General features: G+C 49.8%; 1 pseudogene; it reads left to right on the top strand.

Moving 5' to 3' along the window:
* Positions 1-336: 336 nt before the first annotated feature.
* Positions 337-443, top strand: LOC146029936 (U2 spliceosomal RNA; annotated as a pseudogene).
* Positions 444-23,668: the final 23,225 nt, after the last annotated feature.

Genomic DNA, 23,668 nt, shown 5'->3' with positions numbered 1-23,668 from the left:
CCGCAGACGTCTCTTAAAGGGAGAACTATCAAACAGGAATATATTATTTATAATTAGAGATGTGTGTTTTAGAAATCTGAACCTTTATTTAGGGGATCTGACACCTTTAGGGGATCAGAGTAGAACCAAATCCTGATTCAGAGCATCTTTGTATTGGAATGGGTATGGATCATTGGGTAGACAGCAACTAGGTCGACACCACTAGGCCGACATGCATGAATGTCGACATAAGTTAGGTCGACATGCATTGGGTTGACATGGGGAAGGTCGAAAGTCAAATGGTCAACATGGGCTTTTTCACTTTTTTTGTCTCGAATGTCAACACAGTCGACATAGATCGCTTCTCGGCCTTTTGGCTAAGATCAAGTGTAGTATCTGTTCTTATCAGTTCATTCTGAGAGGCAGCTCTGCTCCTTGTTTCTTGGACCGACAACGGTCCTTCTCAGGGCTACCGCTGCCAGGCCGAGAAGAGCGAATTGAGCGAAGACGTCGAGACCGCGAGGAGGAGAAGACATCGCTGAAGAGGGAGAAGCCGGAGAAGACTGAGGGTCAGACTTGCTCTGCTCTGCCCTCCGAAGCGACTGCCGACCCCTCCACCTCTTGACGCCGAGGAAGAAGCTCCGCCCCCGACTGCGAGGAGAGGAGGATTTCGCCAGAAGAGGAGATCAACGCACCCTAGCCACCTGGGAGAGGCAGACTTGTTTGCTCTGCCCTCTCGAAGCCTTGCAGCACTCCCGAGCTGCCTAGGAGGGTCAGACTTTTCTGCTCTGCCCTCTGAAGCCTCCACCGCTCCGGAGCCGCCGCCGAGGGTCAGACTTTCCGCTCTGCCCTCCGAAGCTCTGCAACGCTCCCCAGCCTCCGTGGAGGGTTAGACTTGCTTTGCTCTGCCCTCTGAAGCCGTGCATCGCTTTCTAGCCTCCTTGGAGGGTTAGACTTGTGTTGCTCTGCCCTCTGAAGCGACCCCTTCATCTCCTCCTTTCGACGCCGGAGGAGACCCTTTGCCCCGACTTCAGCTGCCCCGAGAAACCGGAAGGATGGCCACAGCTGCTCCAGCCCTGGTGCCGGCCTCAGCCTCCACTCCGGCCCTCCTCGCTGGGAGGAAGAAGCCCGGGAAGAAGGGTAAGTCACCGGCCGAAGGTCCGACCGTCTCGGCTGGCCCCTGCTCCACTGCCCCTTCTATGACACCACCAACGGTGCCCGACCAGGACCATTCCAAAGGCCTCCCAGCCCTGGAGCCCTGGATGAGGCAGACCGTGGTGTTGAAGTTTAAGGAGTCGGATGGACAGGTGCCGGACATGTCGATCGACACCTTCGGCAAGAAGATGGTTCTCGACCAGGGATTCACGAAGGCTGAAACACTCAGCATTCAGAATTACCTGAAGGGGATCTTCTACGTCACCTTCACCTCCATTGCCATCTGTAAGAGGTACTGGGAGGCAGTGAAAGCGGCGAGACCCGAATCCCCTCTCTCTCGCATTGTGGGCAACTGCCCTATCCAAAGGGAGGAGAGGCGGGTGACGGTTTTAATGCGCAGCCCTCACACGCCAGCCGGAGACATTGCCACATTTCTGGGCCGATTCTGCACGGTCGTGAGGAACCCCACAAGGATCATGACCGATGATGGATTCTGGTCCACGAAGTGGGCAGTGATCGTCCGGCTGCACAAGGACACCTCGTGCCCAGAAGGAGTAAAGCACCTTCCACAGTGCTTCTCCCTGGGGGGAACAGCAGGACTTCTCCATTACTCTGACCAGCCGCGCAACTGCAGGAAGTGCAGCGGGAAGGATCACATGGCGAAGGACTGCAAGGTCCCGGCCTGCAAACATTGTCACATGGCTGGTCATGAGACAAAGGATTGCCCCACGAAGATGACCTGCCACCTGTGCGGCAAAGTGGAGCACGTCTACCGGGACTGTCCCGACAGAGTGAGATCCTACGCCGCAGCAGTATCGGGTGTGGTAGCCCCTGCCAAGGTACCACCCAAGCCTGCACAGAGGAAGCAGATCCAGCAGAAACAAGGCGGTAAGAAACCTTCCCCTCCCCCCACCATCCCTAACCCTCCTCCCCTCCCTCCCACTGTGACAGCAACCCCCACCCCGGCTGCTCGCACCACCCCTCCTCCCTCACCCTCCCGAACTGCGATCCAACCCACCCTTCTTCCCACCACCCCCCCTTGCCCCCTCCCTGTCCCTCTCCTCTCCGAGGAAGAGTTTCCACCACTTGCCCCTGCAGGAAATGTACAGCCAAGAAGGAAGAGGAAGGAGTTAGACAGCCCAGCTGCTGACCCAGAATCTTCCAAGAAAGCGGCAGTCGAATCGGTCGAGCCAGACCAGGACTCCCTCACCCTCGAGGAGGAGATGGAGGCATATGCAGAGGTCTTCGAGGAGAGTGGGGTGCCTGAGCTTGACAGCCTCAACAACATCGACCAACTGCTCAACAACATCGAGACACCCCAGCAGGGAGATCCGGTGGCCGACCCAGAGGAAGCACCTCCCGATGGGAGTGGTAAAGTATACGTATCGCCACAGTAACCTTTTTCTCTTAACCAATGGTAGCTTTTAATCTTTTTACCATTAATGTAAGGAGCATTAAGGATAAGAACAGACGTCAATCTATTTTTACCTTTCTTGACACTCAGAAATGTGATGTGTATATGTTGCAGGAATGCTCTCTCCCTTTCTCCAGGTCCTATAGGCATCTGGCTCGGCAGTGGTCCCATGGTCCATCCTACTGGTCCGGTGGAGGTGAGTGCAGGTCTGCAGGGGTAGCCATTCTGATTAGGGGTAGCCTCTTCACGTTGGATTCTGTTCAGGAGTTTGTCTGCGGCAGATTGCTCGTCGTAGATGGGTCCTGGGCAGGTGAGCCTATCAGGCTAATCTGCGTGTATGCTTCACCCTTTAAGAATGAGCGTTTGGAATTATTCCAGACCCTGCGGACCCAGCTCGCCACCACCAGGGCTGTAGTGATGGCCGGGGACTTCAACTGCCCGATTGAAGGGGATGGTCGAAGCACCTGCAACTCTGCGAAGCTGGACATCACGTCCAACCTGCTCAGGGAAATGGTGGCCGAAGCATCACTGCGGGACGCTGTGGGCTCCATGGGGGCTGGCTCCGTGAATTTCACGTGGAGCCGCCCCGATGGCTCCGTGCGTTCCCGCATTGACTTTGTGTTCACATCCCGGGCAGTGCAGCAGGTTAGGCATTCTATGGTTCCCTGCTTCTTCTCTGACCACAGGGCCATTCACTTCCAAGGAATTCTGGGCCATGGGTTTCCATCTGGCCCAGGCTCCTGGAAGTTGAACTGTGCCCTACTGGAAGGAGAGGAAGTACTGGCTGAGCTTAAGGATGCCTACATCACATGGAAGAATGACAAATGTTATTTTGACTGTATGTCTGATTGGTGGGAATATGCCAAATCTAACATCCGCAGTTTCTTTCAGGCTAAAGGGCGTATCCAGGCATGCGACCGTAAGAGGAACCTCAGAAAACTGCAGCGTGAGCTCCAGTCCATGGTGGACCTCCAGCGGTGCGGCTGGGACGTGAAGGACGACCTAGACGAGACCAAAAAGAGCCTGAAAAGGCACTTTGAGGAGGAGTCCAGACGTATCGTCTTCCGTTCTAAGGTGGAGAATCTGGAGAAGGGTGAGAAGTGCACTTCTTTCTTTTTCAGGAAACTCCACTCTGGCCATACGCCCCTGACAGAGCTGCGTGATGAGAATGGCATCCCCAGACAGGGGAAGGAGGGCGTGATGAAGGTCGTTCGCGACTACTACAGCGACCTCTACTCCCCTAAGACTACAGACACCGATGAGGCGGATAAGTTCCTGTCAGGTATCACTAACACTATTGATCCTGCAGGTAAATCAGCCATGGACGCTCCCCTGGCGTTGGAGGAGGTGCTCTCTGCCGCTAAATCCTTTAGGCAGGGCAGGACTCCGGGCAGTGATGGTCTCCCAGCAGAGCTCTATGTTGCGCTGTGGGATCTCATTGGCCCGGACCTGCTCGAGCTGTACGAGGAGATGGTGGTGGAGGGCAAAATGCCTCCTTCGCTGAGGGAAGGAATGATCACGATCTTGTACAAGCGTAAGGGGGAGAGATGTGACCTGAAAAATTGGCGTCCCATCTCTCTTCTGAACGTGGACTACAAAATCCTCGCCAAGGTACTGGCCAACCGGCTGAAGGCTGTCATTGGGCAGATCGTTCACCCAGACCAAACCTGCGCCATTCCCGGCCGCAGAATCGCAGACAGCCTTGCCCTCCTCAGAGACACGGTCCATTACGTGAAAGACCGTAATGTGTGCACAGCCCTGATCAGTCTTGATCAGGAAAAGGCCTTTGACCGTGTCTCCCATGAGCTGATGGGCAAGGTACTGCGTAAATTTGGTCTTGGTGAGCTATTCTGTTCGTATGTTAACCTGATGTACCTTGACATTTACAGCTCGGTGTTGGTGAACGGCTGGAAGACTGACCCCTTCTCCGTCATGTCTGGGGTCAGACAAGGCTGCCCTCTTTCACCTCTTCTTTTTGTTTGTGTTATAGAGCTCTTCGCTGTATCCATCAGGCAAAATCAAGAGATCAGAGGGATCACCGCACCGGGTCCAGACCACCCAGAGGCCAAGTGCTCGCTGTACATGGATGACGTCACTGTGTTCTGCGCAGACCAGAGATCGGTGGCGGCCCTCGTCCAGACCTGCGAAGACTTCGGCCGTGCTTCAGGAGCAAGGGTTAACCTTGGGAAGTCAGAGGCTATGCTCTTCGGAAAGTGGCACCTGTCATCCTCCGCCCCGTTTCCCTTCACGGTAAAGCCAGACCTCATCAAGATCCTTGGTGTCTGGTTCGGAGGAGATGGAGCGGCCCTGAAGTGCTGGGATGAAAGACTTGCGACAATGCGTCAGAAACTGGGATTGTGGAGTCTCAGAGACCTTACCATCGAAGGGAAAACACTTGTGCTGCGGAATGAGATTCTTCCTGTTCTTCAGTACACCGCCCAGGCCTGGCCACCTCTGGCGGCGATCTGCAAGGCCATCACACGGGCTGTTTTCCACTTCATCTGGGGCTCCAAAATGGACAGAGTCAAGCGGATTGTTATGTACAAAGATCCCCTCAAAGGTGGCAAAGGCATTCCAGACATTCCAACTATGCTGAGAGCCTTCTTTGCATGTAACTGTATCCGCAGAACTTTGATTGACAATTGTGCCGGCTCTGCGGGGAACTCCATGTCCCGCTTCTTCCTCCTACCAATGTGGAGGACCCTTAAATGGGACAAGTGGGACAGCTCCATCCCTTACAACTGGACTACTCCATGGTTCTACCTGGATGTGTCCAAGTTTGTGAGGGAGCACCAACTGGAGGGATTGAAACCCGACTTGTGGAAACCTAAAACTGTCCACAAGCTCATCAGAGCCAAAGACGTAATGGAACCGATTTCAGGGCTCCCTTCAGCAACTGCCAAGTTTGTCTGGGAGTATGTGGCCTCCAAAAGGCTCACAAATAGACACAAAGACATGTCATGGATGGCCATTCAGGGGGGCTTGCCTCACCGGTCATTCATGCACTCCCGAAACTTGTGTAGGTATAGACATTGTCCCTGGTGCTTTGTGCATGAAGAAACCTCCATGCACATCTTCTGGGACTGCACCTACGCACAGTTGTTGTTGGATGCCCTAGAGACTGAATTCAAGGACTCCGTGCCCAGGAACTGTCTTTCATACCTTTCGGTACTGTATGGACTATTCCCGGGCACCCACACATATGGGGCGACCCAGGAAGCCTGGCGCCTTATAAACTGTGTTAAGGACGCTTTGTGGTTTGCCAGAAATCGACTCATATTGAGGAGGGAGAGAATGTCCGTTCAGGACTGCCGCAGGCTGGTTCACAGCCTGCTCAGAGACTATTCCATTCGGGATAGCCCTGAGGAAGAAGAGGACTAAACCCCTTTTCTTCTGGTCCTTTCCCCTTGCTTGGACTGTTTTATAAGACTTTGGAACCGTGGCCCCTTCCCCCTCACTTCACAATGTCTGTTGTTTTGTTGATGTATTTCTATTTATTGCCCTCCCCTTATATATGTCTGTCTGGTCAATAAAGCTTCGGGCATGTGATTCCTCCTCCCCCACCCCCTACCCTCCACACCCATAGTCTTGTATACTGTTGTGTAAATGTTACCGTTAGAATGCATAGTGCATAGTATAGTCTATAGTGTGAGTTTATCTTGTACTGTATTTTATAATATGTACTATACTGTCTGCATGTGTACTGTGTTTTGGCTGTGCTGCGACACGGTATATGTGTGATATTTGTTATCGTCTGTTTTTTGCATTCTTTATGTACAATAAAGACCTGCTTTTTCAATCAAAAAAACACAGTCGACATAGACACTGAAACGTAGCACCGCGCCCCCTCACATGGCTCGCCATGGTTCGGGCACAGTGCCACGCCACGCTCGGCACACTATTTTATTCTCCCACCACGCCCTAGTGGATGAAATACCGCCTGTCGGCACATGTTGACCGAATGCACGTCCTAAAACCCATGGCGACCTTCAGTAATGTCGACCTTCATGCATGTTGACCTAGTGGTGTCGACCTAATTTTTTAAACCTAGTGACCGTATCCCATTGGAACTCTTGGGCTTTGGATTGCTTGTAAGTCCCTCCCTCATGATTTCAGTGTCATGTCTATAGATTGCAAGCTTGCGAGCAGGGCCCTCCTACCTACATGTCGCTTTGTATCCACCCAGTTTGTGTAATCACTGTTGTTTCCAATTGTAAAGCGCAACGGAATATGCTGCGCTATATAAGAAACTGTAAATAAATAATGTCACACATGCAGGCAAAAGTGACTGGAAATGACTGTTAGTGGTGTTACTAATACTGCAGGCAGAGCCGTTTTAAGAGAGGAAGAGGTCCGTGTGCAGCCTCGTCCGGCCGGGCCACCTCTTCTCTGCCAGGAGTGACAGGGTCTGAGCACTAGCGCACGCAGACCCTACTACACATGTGCAGATCTCCAGATAAATGGAGGGGCGGACATTTTTCTGACTATTTCCGCACTAGCAGCTGTGTGGAGTCTGTGCACTAGACCAGGGGTCCCCAAACTATTTTGCTCCGGGACCCCATCAGATAATAAAAATAATGACAGGACCCCAGCAAGTTACTGCAGAAGGTCATCCTATCACATGTGTAGTCAGCAGACAGCACATACATGGCAGCATTTTGGAGGCACAAAATGATGGGAGGAGTCTAAAATAACAGACAATTCAACAGATTTTTCAGACTCTCTGAATCACTGACTGAGATTAGAAAAGTCATTAGCCTGATGGTCAGCAACATGGAGTCGCGACCCCATTCTGAGAAGGTTGGGACCCACTTTGGGGTCAGGACCCACAGTTTGAGAACCACTGCACTAGAGCACTCAGACTCTGTTGTGTATGCACAGATCGTCGGCAGCCATTGTTCTGAAGATGTCTGGAGTGCTGTTGCCACCGGCACTGGACTCCCGAGGGTAAGTATTTAAAAAAAATTGGTGCAGTGTGTTCAATTTTAAAGAAATCCAAAACCAAATCCAAACCCAAAACCAACATCAAAACAGGAGGGTCCAGGCAAATCTCTATTTAGAATAATTGTCTGCTTCACTCTTAAGCTGGGTACACACTAGACGATCCTGGTTTGTGGGCAATGGCACAGCTGACAGAAAGGTAGGTACTTGTTTCCTAGCACAGCGCCCAGATTTTCTACGTACGCTAACAGTGAAATCGCATCGCATGCCGCTATATAGTAACATGCGATGCGTGCGATGTGATTTCACTTACTCCCGTTCTCGCTCACTGTTTGCTGCTCTCTGGCTCACCTGGATCACTGTTTACCTCATCTGGGTCAATGTTTACCCTCACTGGTAATCCCGCCCCCTGTCACATCCTCACAGAAATCACTCTGTGGGTGATTTTGTGAGAGGAGAGGACGTGCATTTGTGAGCTAGTGATTTTTTCCTGCTTATTTACTTATTTCTATTGGTGATTTGCTTATTTCGGCTGAAATGGCATCTGCGCTGAATTTGTTTAGACTGCCTCAGTTGGAGGAGGAGGCGATATCGCTCTTTCAAGGGCGCAACCTCCTTCCCATCTCGCAGATGTGTGATAACGGACACGCTATGAGGCTTTCTGTCCGAGAGAAGATGTGGCGCCGCCACGTTAAAGTCTGCAGATTGAAGGTGAGCTTGCGAGCGGCGCACTGGTTCCCGGGTGCCGCTTGTTTTTCGTCACCATGTTGAGATTCATTTATGCCTGGGCCAAGGAGCTGACCTCAATCCAGTTTTGCCAGGCGTTGGCATGGAGTTGATTTTATATAGTGTGGTGAGCGCAGTGAGCCACCGAGCCCGAAGCGCGGCGAGCAAACGCAGATTACTTTACATGTATTCCACGTCCCCTCACGGGGCTCGCTGTGCTCGCCACGCTTCGGGCTTAGTGGCTCACTGTGCTCACCACACTATACACGGTACGCGATGCGATTTTCCTACACAGAATAGCTCACTAAGCTATTTGCTTAGTGGGATCCGTTCTAGGAAACAAGAACCGAAAGGTTTGTTGGTCTGAAGTACACAGGGAACGATATAGCCCACAATTCCACTCAGTGGCCACTTACAGGAGCTTGGTATCATTAAGATATCTTCAGATCTGCCTGCAGATCAGAAGACCCTATGGGAGTGCGCAATAGTTCGGAAACACTGGCAACTGTGAGTGATCATTCGGCCCAATTCACGGGATCGGGTGACATATCGTCTAGTGTTTTCCTAGCTTCAGGAACCTATATCCGAATCTTTGCAATCAATCCCCAGAAAGTAACAATCCTTATTGCCACCTATGGCAGTGATTTGCAAAGTAAAAGTTAAGATGGACAGATGCCTGATCACAGGCTCTGCTACGAACTCTTCCTGGAGAACTCTACACTCTACCGCAATCAGGGCTGCCATCACAAATTGTGGGGCCCGGCCGGGACTGATATAATGGGCAGGGCCCCCATAGGGGAAAGGTGTGGAGCATAGGTAGGGGGAGCTGTAGATATTGTAGGAGGAGCTTGCAGTCAGGGGTATGGATAGTTCCAGGGGCCAGTATAGCAGGCAGTGCACCGGCAAGCAGCAACAATGATGTGACTAGAGATGAGAAAAGTGCTACCAGCATTATGGCAGTGGCTCCTGATTGACTAATATATGCAAGCCCCGGCTCTTGATTGGCTAGTGCAGCTGCAGCATTTGGAATGTCGTTGTTGCTGTCCACATCTCTAGTTACATCATGACTGCTAAAAAGGGGTGTTGAACACCAGATAAGTAAGGTAGAGCAGAAACAAATAGAAAAAAGTATAAAATCTGAAATAAAATATTACAAAAATAAATTAATAATAAAAGTAAGGATAAAATAAACAGGTACTTGTGTATTATCTGGGCGCCCGATATATTGCATTGCATGCCACTACTTAAGGCATGCGATGGGACCCGATTTCAGGGGTTTTAAAACCCCACTGTACAATTTTTATATCGCGTCGCATCGCATGCCATCATGCGATGCGATGCAACGCGATCATGCCCGATTTGGCTTATTCCAATGTTAAATGCCCCTCCAGACCCGATTTTTGATTGTACACCCACCCTGATGGGTTATGACTATGTTAAATGCCCCCCCATTGTTAACTCCACCCCACTATCAACGGCAACCCGAAACGTGCGGAGCGCAGCGAGCCCGCGAGGGGCGGCGGTACTCGTCCTCCGACCTTTTCATACCCCCACTATCTACGTCAACGTGGAGTTGATTTTATATAGTGTGGCAAGGGCAGCGAGCCACCGAGCCCGAAGTGTAATATATGTGCAGTAATCCGCATCTGCTCGCCACGATTCGGACTCGGTGGCTCGCTGCGCTTGCCACACTATATAACATCAACTCCACGCCGACGTGGATAGTGGGGGTATGAAAAAGTCGGTGGACGCGTACCGCCGCCCTGTGCGGGCTCGCTTCGCTCGCCACACTTCGCTCGCCACGCTTCGCTCGCCACGCTTCAGGTTGGTGTTGATAGTGGGGTGGCGTTAACAATTTGGGGGGGCATTTAACATAGTCATTACTCATCAGGGTGGGTGTACAATCAAAAATCGGGTCTGGGGGGGCATTTAACATACGAATCAGGCATCTGGGTGCCTGTACAATTAAAAATCAGGTCCAATCGCGTCGCATCGCATGCGATATGATCGCATGCGATGCGACCGATTTTTGGTTGTTCAATGACATAAGATTAAAAAATCGGGCACCCAGATAATACACAAGTACCAATAAACAATAAATAATAGTGCCACCTGTAAAAAAATGAAAAATGTTACAGCTCTTTTCAATTATAATGAAAGTCCTTGGGGTGTACTACTGTATGCTGTCCCTACCTCTTGGCCATGTTACAGGCAGTTCAGGGGTGGACAGTGGTTGCTGCTGGCATCCGTTCTGCTCGAGGCTGCCGTGTCATTCCTTGTGCAGCTCTGGCTGCACGCGGTGTAGCGCTGGGTGGGCTGGCAGTTCGGGAATGGGCAGTAAATTGTGTGCGGCTGGTGGGCGTTGTGTTCCCCGCTTCTGTGTCCTCCCGTGCGCGGCTCCATCTGCCGCTGCCGAATGATGTCAGGCAGCTTCAACTGCTTAGGCTGCTGGGGGGATGCGGGTGGGGGGGGGGGGGGGGGAGGAGCCGCCAGGAGTAGGAATCTTACAATAGTGGTAACGGCGAGTATCCAGCGCTAGGCACTTCTTGAAAATTTTTATTTACTGGCTGGCAGCACGGTACTAACCGCAAAGCTGCCACATGGGCCCCATTTCTGTCAGGGCCCGGGACTCAAGTACCCCTAGACCCCCCTGATGGTGTCCCTGACCGTAATACTACACTTTACTTTCAAGTTCTGATCCGCCTTCTGATGCGGCCATTGATGTACAATCGCAGATGAATGGCGAGGGATCTAAAAGTTCACTCCCCCAAAAGGCTAAAATGTAGCAAATAGGATGAAACCACCAAAATCATGATAAGCTCTTGGGACTTGGTAAATGGGGTTTTTCGCAGTTCTTATAGATGGCCTCTGGGGATTGCATCGGTGAGTGTTAGCAGTACTCATCGACATATCCCCTTGTTAAATGTCCCCAAAACTCTAAAATTCAGCAACCTACTGAAAGATAGTCCGCATTTTTGTGTTTAATAAATGTGCTCCGCAGCGAGGGGTGTGCAATACATTTGTATTTATCCTACTTGTTTCTGACTGTCTTCCATGCAACAAGTTGCATCGTAGTATTTTTATTGTCCTACTTTTAATGGGATCCGCCACGGCCACATTATCGCACAAAGAGATCCTGCTGGGCGATTATTTTTTGTCTTTTAGTTATGACATTAAACTGAGAAGGTCTTTGTGGCAGCTATTCCGCAGGTTTATCTCCCAGGCTTCCAGCAAAGCTCCTTTTGTGTGACATCATACAGCAGTTTCAGTAATACTCTGGTCTGATAATGCCGACCGTGTTCCACCCTCTGCACAATCTCTGTTCTCGGAGGAGGTGGGCACAGTCGCTTGCCATGCTGATCTTCTACAAAACCTGGGCAAACGTGCTGTTAAACTTTTTCATCTCAGCCGTTTGTCCTGCAAGTGGTAATTAATCAATATTTATATGGTGTTGGTGTAGGGCAGTGTTGTCAAACTCATGGCCCTCCAGCTGTTGTAGAACTACACATCTCAGCATGCCCTGCCACAGTTTTAGCAATAGATTATATAAAATCTGTGGCAGGGCATGCTGGGATGTGTAGTTCCACAGCTTGAGGGTCATAAGTTTGACACCACTGGTGTAGGGTAACATGTGCATTTTGATTGCATCTCATTTTACAGCTTCAGAGATTGCCTGGGCTGTAATGGGGATGCTTCAATGTAACTGTGGGCTCTAAAGAGCTGGAGGTAAGTGTAAATATAATTTTACAGGTGCACCACTATATCAGTAGCTCCACGTCCCGTCTGGGGGAGGCAGTGTCCCATGACAGGTTAGGGCTCACAGAGTCTCTTCCAGGAGACAGAGGGCCTGGGGGTATGACCAGCAGCTCACAGAGCACTGGCCATGCCTCCAGAACAGCTAAAACAGGGCGTGGCCTCACAAGAGCATAGGTAACACCCCTTACCACTGGGCTTCTCCCCCAAATTCAGCACGCAGAGGTCCCTTCTGCAGCTATAAGAATGTTGGGAGGTATGCAGTTCCATAAGCATCTATCAACTGGGAGAGAGGGGCAGGGGGCATGCCAGCACAGTGCCAGATTAAGCCATCAGGGGGCCCGGGGCACTTTAGACAGGGGGCCCCCTTGCACTTGTCATTACTGGACGCAAACTGCATCGGAGAATATTACACTGCAGGGGGGATATATATATACATATATATATATATATACTAGGTGATTCATCGCGCCCTACGGGCGCTCTTCACACCGTCGTAAGGGGCTGCGCCCCCTTAATTTGTGAACATTTGTATATGAGAAAGATGGTTAGAATTGTATGACAGATGCCTGTATTGCAACCTGAGTTATAGATGAAATGTGTTAAATAGAGAGCATATGATGTGGAAGGGTGTGTGTATTGTTTTGTTTAATTAAAAAGCGGTTACAGAGTAAGATGTACATTGATAGTGTGGATGGTACAGTGACATTTGTGGGTGTGGGGGGGGGGGGCTGTGTGTGCATGTTGTTTAGGTGTGTGTGTGCAATAGTATAGTAGGGTGTTTTTGAGTCAGCGGCTCCCCACTGGCGGAGGTCACAACACAGGAAAACAGGAGGCTGGGTAGTGATAGGGGTGTGTGGGCATAAGGGGGACTAAAGAGGAGGGTGGGAGATACTGTGCAGCTTCTGCCAGTGGGTGAGGGTCCAGTGTGGCAGTACAGGAGTACAGGATGGTGGCCCTGAGTCAGTGTCTCCTCCTACTGGGTGGGAGTTAGTGTCCATGAGAGCAGGAGGCTGGGCTATGAGGCATGATAGGGGCATGTGGGCAAAACAGCGTCAGCGACTCCCCAGTGATGGAAGTTACGGTTCAGGAGAGCAGGAAGCTGGGTAGTGATAGGGGTGTGTGAGTATACGGGGGACTAAAGAGGGGCTTAGGGGTGCCGTGAATTGTGGGAGGGGCGCGGGGGGTGCCGTGAATCAAGGGAGGGAGGGGGCGCAGGTGTCCGCAAATCGCGGGAGAGGGCGGGGGTCTGCAAAGCGTGGGAGGGGGCGTGAATTGCGGGAGGGGGGGTTGCGAATTGCGGGAGGGGGGGGGGTGTGTGGGGGGTGACGTGAATCGTGGGAGGGGGCGTGAATCGTGGGAGGGGGGGTGCGCGGGGGGTCCGTGAATTGCGGGAGAGGGGGGCACGGGGCGCGATGAATCACCTAGTTGGTTATATATTCTTGTAGAAGGATGGTAGGATGTTGCTGTCATTCAGAATGCATTTACATAAACAGTAATAGTAGCAGTAAAAGATCTGACTTAAAACACCTACAGTAAAACAGAACAGGTGTTATATATTATACAAAGAATTGGTTGATGAGGTGTAGGTTGACGTGCACATAGTTGTCACTGGAAAAAAATTGCTACAAGAAAAAATCAACACAGAAAGGTCAACACATGTAAATGTTGACATAAGTGTGGCACTTCATTGGTGTCCATGTGAACACATGAGAATGAATATGAAAACATTCAAAAAAGAAAAATAAATCTTCAAAAACTCATGTCAACCTTTTTCATTGTCGACCATAGCCGTGTCAGTGTTTTGCATGTGCCATTTAATCCTGGGGTTGCCGTGAATCGCGAGCGGGGGTGGGGGGGAGGGAGGAGGTGAGGGGTGTCCCCGAATCACGGGAGGAGGGGTCGTGGGTGGATGCCGTGAATTGCGGGAGGGGGGGTCGCGGGGGGTGTGGGTGCCGCGAATCGTGGGAGGGGGGGACGTGGGGGGTTGCAGTGAATCGTGGGAGGGTGAGTCGCGGGGGCGGGGGGTTTGCCACAATGACAGAAGGGGGGGTCAGGGGGGGAATCGCAGTAGGGGGGGTCGCGGGGGGTGGGGGGTACCGCGAACCGCGGGAGGGGGGGCCCGGGGGGTTGGCGCAAATCGTGGGAGGGGGGGTCGCGGGGTGGGGCCGCAAATCGCGGGAGTCGCCGCGAATTGCAGGGGGTGTGCTGCGAATCGCGGGAGGGGGGTCGCCGGGGGGTGCCGCGAATCGCCACAAGAAAAAATCAACACAGAAAGGTCAACACATGCAAATGTTGACATAAGTGTGGCACTTCATTGGTGTCCATGTCGACACATGAGAATGAATATGAAAACATTAAAAAAGTGAAAAATAAATCTTCAAAAACTCATGTCAACCTTTTTCATTGTCGACCATAGCCATGTCAGTGTTTTACATGTGCCATTTAATCGTGGGGTTGCCGTGAATGGGGGGGGGGTGCATACCTCCCAACATGACCCTCTCCAGGAGGGATACATTGCTCTGTTTCTGGACTTTCTTCTTAATTTATGGATTACCATCACCTGTGCTTAAACACCTTTCTTATCAACTACCCTGTTTAAAACAGGTGATGACAATCATATATTAAGAGAGGGTCATGTTCTGAGGTATGGAGGTGTGGGGCGCTCACCTGGTGTGTCTGGTGAGTAGCTGTGTCTTTGCTGTGTAACATGGAGAGGCACTGTGGGCTCACTGGGCTGGTTCTCTGTCATGTGAGTCAGTCATGTGAGTCAGAGGCTCCACCCAGCGTTACAGCTTCAGACACACTTTGAGTGACAGATGTAGCCAAATATATAAGAGATATCTCACACGAAAAAGCCTGTGTTTGTCCCTCTGCACCTTACTCTGTAAGAGACCTCACAGTCCCAGTGTTGCCTCTGATTAAAAACCCTCCCATGACTAGGCTGCTGCTGTCCTCCATGGGCCTGAGAAGCATGTAATGAGCTCCACCAATCAGAGCTCAGCACAACCCTCTCAGCCTCTGCCCTCTTGTGCAAAGTGTCATGGGACTTAGTCAACTCCCAGTAATGTACTGCACACTTGTGCAGTCAGTGTGCCTTGGTTCCCGATGCTCAGCACCATTAATCATTGTCACCTTGGCAGATAGGTGAAGCTGCAGCACCCCACTCCTATGCACAAAACCTTAAGCTAAACTGGTACTGACCCCTTTTGCCCCTGCTTTAATCTGGCCCTGTGCCAGCACCTCATAGAGTGTTGGCCATGCCTCTGGGCAGCAAAAAATGGGGCGTGACCTCCTGGGAAGTGTCACAATAATAGGCCACACCCCTATCCATAAGTTCACACACCTCCTATTTTTGGAGTCCGTGGTCTGGATACGTCCCTCTTACCCTTAATCAAAAGTTGGGAGCTATACAGACGTAGTGTCACATATCTGACGTACTCTGTTACATAAACTGCACTTTGCTTAGGCAGACTACTGTATAGCTTGCTACATGCTAATTATGTATACTGCATTAGCTGGCGACAATCATTATAAAATCAAACATGTGGGAACCCCCCTCCAGAAATCTTGCATTTGCCCCTCTGTATCTGGCAATTGCAGCTGAAGGTTTTGCTGCAGAACTGCTTTAAATAAAAGCTTCTCACCAACTCGCCCTCTGAATGCTTTCCCAGTTTGGTTATATTAACGGTTTTCTGTCTCTCATCTCGCTAAACCCCCAAAATTGCTCTGTGATCCCTGAGACTCTCTCCTCTGGCAGATTAGTGTAGAAGTGACTGCATATGACAACCATACAGCTGTCTTACAGAGAGGGGATTTGCCTTCAAAACATACAAGTGAAATAAGTCCTCTGAACTCGGAGCTGATAAGATTCTGCTCGGCGCACTTAAAGGTCAGCTATCATAGCTGCCAACTGCCCCTGTCCCTAATTTCCTGGAACAGTCCCAGGTTCTGTCACCCTGAAATGTCCCCAATCTGCAATAATGATCAGCAGTACAGTAAGATTCCTATTATGACCATTTGGTTATTTTTCTCTAAACAATCTATTATAAAAAATCAGCATTTGCCGACATTACATGAAGTGAAGTAAAAGTCAATAAGTCCACCCAGTATGGGCAAAATGCAGTAGGTCGACTGGGTCAAAAGATTGACAGGGTCAGTAGGTCAAGATGAAAAAGGTAGATGCCACAATAGTTTGATATAGTCAATAGGTTGATGTGTATAGAGTCAACAGTGCTTTAAACCAGTGTCGTAACTAGACCCGCCACTAAAATATGTGCCTTCCCCTCTCCTCCGTTACCGCTGAATCTGCCCCTTGATCCTCCTGCCTGCATCCCGGCGCGGTGCTCCTCCTATTAGAATGTCACTTGCAAAATGGCTGCCGCCTTACAGCAGACCGTTATTTAGGATGCAAGAGGAGGTCACAGCCTCCTCTAGCATCCTTAATAACCTTCTGCTGTGAGAGGGGCGGCCATTTTGCAACTGACATTCTAACAGACACCGGAGGAGCATAGAGACTGGAGACAGCAGGAAGCTCTACTGGTCCCGGCGGCCGGCAGCAACACAGGTAATTGATGGCCCCATTAACAATAGCTTCCGCAGACCCTGTGGCTCCCAAACTTACCTAGCGCCTCCAAGCCACTGTGGGGTCTACGGAGCTATTGTTATGCCACTGCTTAAGACAACAGGTTCATTTGCCACACTTCAGGCTAAGTGCCACGCTGCCCTCACCACAGGTTACTATTCCAAGCCCCCCAAATGGATGTTTTCTGGAGCTATGCCACAAACATCCAATGATAAAAGGCCCCATAGGGGTAATTTACTAAAGCTTCAAAAATTGAAAATAGGTGATGTTGCCCATAGCAACCAATATGATTCTGTCTATCATGTTTCTATTGCATCCTAGAAAATGATTTACATAATCTGATTGGTTGCTAATGGCAATATCACCTCTTTTCATTTTTAGAAGCTTTAGTAAATATGCCCCTTAATGTCACACCTAATACGAGGTCATGAAATTTCTTTGGGTTCCACTTCAGTCAAAGGAGTAACTACCTTAGGCGCAGGGGGTGCAGCTGCTATGGGGCCCAGAACTGAGAGGGGCACACCTTCCCTGTCACAGGGGGACGCGTATTACTTTACATGTTTTCTGCGTCCGCTCACCATGCTTCGGGCTCGGTGGCTCGCTGTGCTTGCCACACTATATAAAATCAGCTCCACGCCAACATGGAAAGTGGGGGTATTAAAAGGTCGGAAGACGCGTACCGCCGCCCCTCGTGGGCTCTCTGCGCTCGCCACGCTTCGGGTTGGCGTTGATAGTGGGGGGGGGGGGGGCATTTAACATTGTAAGGACCCGTCTGGGTGGTTGTACAATAAAAAATCGTATACCATCGCATTGTATGCCATTGTATGGCATACAATGCCATAAAAAATTTTATTGTACAACATCACGCAGCATCGCATACCATATATAGGGCGGGATTCTCTAAAATCCACAGCCCAGTATCGCCGGCATTTGCATTTCTAATGACCACATATTCTCTAAAATATGCGGTCATTAACGCAAGGGACAGCTCTTGCGGTAAGAGCTGTCCCTTGCGATGCGGCGCCGTTGCTGGACTTCCGGGTCTATGACCCGGGAGTCCGTCTGCGCATGCGCAGACCGCCGCTCCTGCCGCGGGGCATGCTGGAAGGGATCCGTGACGGATCCCTCACACAGCGCTGCGGTAAGAAGCCCATAGGCTTCTGCAGGGGATCGCCAGCTTTTTCTGGCTGACACTGCGAAGGGGGGTTAGAGAATACAGAAATGCGGTAAAAACCCCGATAACGGGGTTTTTACCGCATTTCTGTGATAGAGAATCTCGCCCATAGTCTTATGGTATACAATGCGATGGGCGCCGTGCTAGGAAACAAGTACCAGAAAGGTATTTCCACACAGGTGATGGCAATCATAAATTAAGAGGGAAGTGCAGGAACAGAGCATTGTGTCCCTCCTGGAGATGGTCATGTTGGGAGGTATGTGTGTTATATACAGGGTATAGCTACCATAGGTGCAGGGACTGCAGCTGCTATGGGGCCCAGAGCTGAGGGGGGCCACCTTTCCTGTCACAGTTACATGTGTTATATACAGGGTGTAGCTACCATAGGTGCAAGGAGTGCAGCTGCTATGGGGCCCAGAGCTGAGGGGGGCCACCTTTCCTGTCACAGTTACATGTGTTATATACAGGGTGTAGCTACCATAGGTGCAGGGAGTGCAGCTTCTATGGGGCCCAGAGCTGAGAGCGGCCCACTTTCCTGTAAGTTACATGTGTTATATACATTTATTGCCATGGGTTGGTATATAGTGGCTCTTACAAACTTCTGCTATGGGCCCTACAAATATTTAATTACGCCCGTGACTTCCGCCATTAGAAATGTTAATAATGAAGCATCAGCATTAAAGAGCTCAGTTATACATCTCATGCACTAAACCTCAGCGCTTGTGTTCTCTAGCTGGGGCTTGCAGGGGTCTTATTGTTCCTCCTTCTCCATCATTATCCAGGGTTCCATCTCTTTCTTAGTACAACGCAGGTAATTAGCCACGGTGATCTCTCAGACAACCCCAGGTTTATTCCCAGTTTATATTTGTCTGTTTAGCGTGAAATATCAGTAGCTGCCAATTGTAATCATGTTTTCTAATCCCAAATTAATTCAGTGCAAATGAGTTGTCAAGAGAAGATTGATTTATTTTAATTTGCCGTGCTCCAGGCTGCTGTGAGGCAGAAGGAATAGGCCACGGCCCGGAGTTGGCCGAGAGTCAGCCTAAGGCTCCGTGGCAGGAAGGAATGAGGCCCAGTCATTACTGCTGAGCGAGGTACTTTCCCAATTTAAATGGAAGCCTTTAGGAATTGGGTCCACACCAGTCTGTCATGTGTTCCAACAATTAGCAAGCAATACCCTGAAAAGTAAACTCTCTGCTGTGCAGTTCCCATCCAGGAGACAAATGACATATTAGTGCCATTCATCAGCATAAATTAATGTTGGCCCTGTATGTCCTTCAGTCATGAAATAAAATGATTCTATGTCTAATAAATTGTTCTAGTCGCACAACTCCTAAAACAAGGCACAATTCAGACCTGAATCAGTAAAAATGCCACCAGTCTGGGGTACGGTGCCAGCGATCAGAGCCGGATTAACAATGGGCCTGATGGAGCTACAGCTCCAGGCCCACTCTCAAAATAGGCCCATTTTGTAGTTGAGGGTCAGGGCTTTCCAACGAGACCAGCCCCACGTCGCTAGCCCCCCAGGAACCGGAGATACAGCCAGGCAAACCTGGAACGTTTTCCCCATAGGATAACATGGGACCTGCTAATTCCGACCTCCACCCGGTTCCAACGGCTGCCAGTTCCCCCTACAGCATCACAGAAACTTGAGGTTGATCTCAGTCGAATCCAAATCGCTGGGCCTTCAATCTGATACCTGACCCATATGGTTCATTGGTTCTAGAGATATTGCAGGTAAAACTTTTTTTTTTTTTTCATTTCTGAAATGTAATTTCATGGCTGTGTGAGGACAGATTTCTCTAGAACCAAACGGCCCAGTTTCACGGGACCAAAATCATTCGAAGGCTACATGTAAATGGGTCAGTTGGTTCCGAAGATATAGCTGGTTGTTTAAAGGGGGGCGGGGGTGGTTTTCTCTCCCCCTCACACCAGAAAATGCAGGGACTAGGCTGGTGTAAAAGGGGCCAGTCCGAGAATGTCCCTGCATGATCCTGGGACCATATTCCCTGCATTTTCTGGTATGAAAGGGGTATTATTTCAAATAGCCAGGACATGCAGTGCTCTGAATACAGCCAGGCAGCTCCCTGCTCTCTGCCCGGCTGTTAATGGCTGTCATTTCTGCCCGGCGGCGACTGTCCCCCAGTTACCATGAGCATGTATTCCCCCTTGGCAATGAGCATGTAATCCCACATAGCAACGAGCATGGAACCCCTGGCAATGAGCATGGAACCCCTGGCAATGAACATAGAACCCCTGGCAATGAACATGTAGGTAAGCAACACTTATGTAGCATAATTTTTAATAGGCATTATGGTGTTTGGCATAATACGTAATGGAGATTATGGTGTGAGGCTTAACATGTAATGGGCATTATGGTGTACATTTTTAATGTGCGCCATATTGTGCATTATTGCTCAATCTGTTTGGTATAGTGCAGGCATGTCCAAACTATGGCCCTCCAGCTGTGAAACTACAAGTCCCATCATGCATTGCCACAGTTTTGCAATTAGGGAATGCTAAAACTATGTCAAGGCTTGCTGGGACGTGTAGTTTCACAACAGCTGGAGGGCCACTGTTTGGACATGCCTGGTAAAGTGTGTATTTTGGCTCAATCCATGTGGCAAAATGTGAATTTTGCCTTTAACTGTGTGGCATAACGTGAATTTTGACTCAATCTGTGTGCCATAGTGTGAATTTTTGCTCAATCGGTGTGAATTTTGTCTCATTCCATGTGGCATAATATGTAAGAAGCAAGTACAGTATAAGGGGTTACTATTGTGTTGCATGATTTGTATAAGGGGTATACGGTGTGGTAAACTGAGGTTACCACATAAAAGGTGCTGACATATTGTCTACCAAGTTTCGGTTTTCAGTATTTTTTTATGACTGCAGTGCCGCCTCACCCCACAAGTATCTTAGGACATTGGCATCCTGCGGGTGCACCTTTGGAGGGCACCCGCCAATGGGTTAGATTTAATAGGATGAGAGATTCAGAAAGTGAGAGATTTGGTGAGAAATCTCCAGTTTTTTTAAAGCGGCAATCATTTACACTGCAAAACCAGTTTGATTTTGCAGTGTAAATGATTGCCACTTTAAAAAAACTGGAGATTTCTCACCAAATCTCTCACTTTCTGAAACTCTCATCCTATTAAATCTCACCCAATATATCTCCCTGCATTTTTCCTATGCCAGCCCCCTGCCTTTTCCAGGCATATATAATTAGTTGAAAGTATTTACACAAATACAGACACACCCATGAGCAGACCACCCAACCAGAACACTGGTCACGCCACCCACATTATTAGGTGCTGGCCACAACCCCTATTATTGCGCATAATAGGCCCTTGATCATTTTCAGCTCCAGGCCCATTTAGACCTTAATCTGGCTCTGCCAGCGATGAGTTACTAGATGGTAAATACATAGCTGCCGTCCTCCAATCCCTGCCAAGTTTTATTGGAGAACACCCGGATTGCCAGATGGAAGTAGGCAGTACAGAGGTTGATTACATAATTTGTGTCAAATGATGTCATCTTAGTCCAATCTCCAATTTCACAATGCTATGATTCATGACTTTAATTAGCAGGGGAGGGGCCACAATGACATCACAGCATCACGCCCCTGCACCTCCCACCTTGCTGACCTTCCCAAAAGGGCAGCCTAAGAGTTATGAAGTATGAAATGGTTCCTACAGCCTGGGCTGTAACTTCTGTTACATAAATGTATAAAAGAAATGTGTACAAAGCTTTGGAGAACCATAAAATGGACTGAGATAAAATACCAACCAACCAGCTCCACAGCCTGTAACATGGCAGTTAGGACCCGATTGACCGGTACTTTATCTCTGTTCGCTTTTTATATACAAGTACAACTGAGTCCCCAAAGTGTTGCTGAACCGCACAGTTTGCCTGATTCAGCAAATGTGACTACTGTGGCTAGTGTGTCTGTATGGTAACGCCTCAGGCGATGGGCATTCTATCGTCTAATGTGGGCACAGAGGGACACCATCGATTGGACATCGGGCCGCAATAACAGACATTACTATCAGGGGCATAACTATAGCACCGCAGCCCCCGCCACCGCGGGGGGGGGGGGGGGGGCTGTGCATGTGGGGGCGCCGGGGGCTGCGGTGCTATAGTTACCACCCCCCAATCCCCCGCAGACTTACGTATCTCGCTGGTCCCGGTGGCTCCGTTCTTCTGATGAGGATCACCACAAAATGGCCGCCCCCATATAGCACACTGTTCTCTGAAACTGTCTGCTGTATGGGGGCGGCCATTTTGTGGTGGTCCTCAGCAGAAGAATGGAGCCGCCGGGACCAGCGCGATAGGTAAGACTGTGGGGGAGGGGGTTAACATAGGTGGCGGGGCGACTGGGCGGTCGGTGGGGGGTGCTTGACGGGGCGGCGGCGGGGGTGGGTATGGGCGCCCCCCCGCCCTAACGGCGGGGGGGCGCCCAAAACGTAGCTACGCCACTGATTACTATGTTTGCTCAGAATGTTGAATGGTACATGCCTGCTTGAAGGTGCAAGTGGAACTGCACAGATCCTGACACCAACATATTCACCGCTGATAGCCCCCCAGTTACCACCCAGAAACACCCATCGAAACTGTATGACTCTCCTTGCAATTCCGATCTGTGTCCCTTGCGGTTGCGGGTAACGATCGGGATAAATGCACAGTGAGTCTCAGCTGTGCAGTTAGCGCTGACCTCCGGCCAACCCTGCTGACCACAGTCTGTAGCCCATAGGCTACAATGGGCTATCGCCATCTCAGAATGGCCAGGGACCCAATGCACTGCCCGATTTAGATACATAGGGCAACATCACATATCCCATAGAAACCTATGGGGAACATGGCTGCCGGGATTCAGTATGAAATACAGACAGTCAAAATCCAGAAAGTCATAATACCGACAACCATTGACCGACGGTCAAAATACCAACAAGATCAAAATACAGACAAGGTCAAAATACTTACATACATATATATATATATATATATATATATATATATATATATATATATATATATATATATATATATATATATACACACAGGTCAAAAAGTATACACAAGTTATTCATATTTTATGGTCTGTATGTTGACTACGCTCGGCACACTATTTTATTCTTCTTCCACGCCCTAGTGGATGGTAGGGCATGAAATTCCGCCTGTCGGCATATGTTGGTGCGACATGGATAGTCAAATGTAGTACCTCGTCCCCTCGCATGGCTCGCCATGCTTCGGGCACTATTATATTCCCCCTCCATGTCCACTGGGATGGTAAAGTATGAACAAGTTAAATATCTGTATTTTGACCATGTCTGTATTTTGACCATGTCAGTATTTTAAATGACGGTATTTTGGCCTTGTCGGTATTTTGACCTTGTCAGTATTTTAACCGTCGGTCAATGGTTGTCGGTATTTTGTCCATCGGGATTTTGATTGTAGGTAAATTGACTGCATCCCGGCTGCCGGCGTGTATGCAGTCCCTGTCCCGGCAGGCTGAGAAACGATAGCCAGCGTGCCTGCTTGTCAGTGAGAGCAGTGTGTGTCCGCACGCCACGAGTGTACTGAGGAGATCCGTGCGCTGTGCAGCCTTGGCAGTGTGACAGCTGCACAGCACACCCTGGGCCTTATTCTGATCTGAGCTCAGTACAAATTTGTTCTTAAAATGGGCAAAACCATGTGCACTACAGGTGGGGCAGATGTAACCTGTGCAAATAGAATTAAATTTGGGTGGGGTGTGCTGAAACTGAAATCTAAATTGCAGTGTAAAAATAATGCAGCCAGTATTTACCCTGCACAGAAACAAAATAACTCACACAAACCTAACTCTCTCTATACATGTTTCATCTGCCCCACCTGCAGTGCACATGGTTTTGCCCATTTTAAGAACAAATTTGTACTGAGCTCGGATCAGAATAAGGCCCCCTGT

This window comes from Crinia signifera, chromosome 8, assembly GCF_055691185.1.
Source record: "Crinia signifera chromosome 8, ASM5569118v1, whole genome shotgun sequence".
In the NCBI taxonomy this organism is placed as follows: Eukaryota; Metazoa; Chordata; class Amphibia; order Anura; family Myobatrachidae; genus Crinia; species Crinia signifera.
Note: the sequence above shows the minus strand (reverse complement) of the source record. Positions and strands in the feature narration are given on the sequence as shown.